Raw genomic sequence first — 992 nt, forward strand, 5'->3', positions numbered from 1 at the left:
GATTGAGTTAGGTTTTTTTTTTTTGCCAAAAACCTCGTTGTCTTTCAAAATAATTTGCAGAGACAGTTTTGAAATTTTCTATATATTGCACTTTCTAATTTCTAGAATTTAAAATTTGGTACAACTTAATAAAAGACTTACAAATCTTTTATCTGTGTTAAATCTCAGCTGATAAATAATTTCTTTTACAGGAGAATACAAAATAATATTTTGTAAAATATGAAGCTAAACCCAAAAGAGGAACTTTCTTTTTCAGTGTGACCTATTTTTTTTGGTAAATAGTGTAACCCTTTTTTATTTATATTGGTGTGTAGAAGGGCCAAAGGCCCAACAGTTTCACTAGGTTTTCAGCCTAGTTATTAGGGCTTAAGCCCCATCACTCATATTCACGATCACTTTTGTTTTTCTCCGTAAAAATTTATACTAAAATTATTAGTTAAAATTTTTTAGATAATTAAATATATTTAACTAAATTATTATTTAACAATCTTCGACTAATAATTTAATATAAAAATAATTACATTTTAATTTTTATTTTAATAATTAAATAGAACTTATTGTTAAGTTTTATTTTCTATGTATTTAAGTTTCAAATGTGATGTACATAAATAATGAAATATTAATATTTATAAATTTTGAAATTATTAATTGTGTCAAATTTTAAAATAAAATTTCAGTATATGACATTATTTTATGTACAGTGTTTCTTAGAAAAATAATTCTGATCAAGTATTCAATTTAACTATACATACTACTCATTTTATTATGTATCACAACTCATGATTCAAATAAGAAAGTTATATTAGAAAAGTTGCCCTCACTTTCATCTGGATTATATTATACCAAGATTAGTTCAATTGAATCACATGCCATTGTAAACCAGAAGTTTACTAGCCCAAATGAATTTATAACTTGGCACGACCGATTGGGTCATCCGGGAACAACCATGATGAGGAGAATTATTGAAAACTCTCATGGACATTCACTAAAAA

Source organism: Arachis ipaensis, chromosome B09, assembly GCF_000816755.2.
Source record: "Arachis ipaensis cultivar K30076 chromosome B09, Araip1.1, whole genome shotgun sequence".
Lineage (NCBI taxonomy): Eukaryota > Viridiplantae > Streptophyta > Magnoliopsida > Fabales > Fabaceae > Arachis > Arachis ipaensis.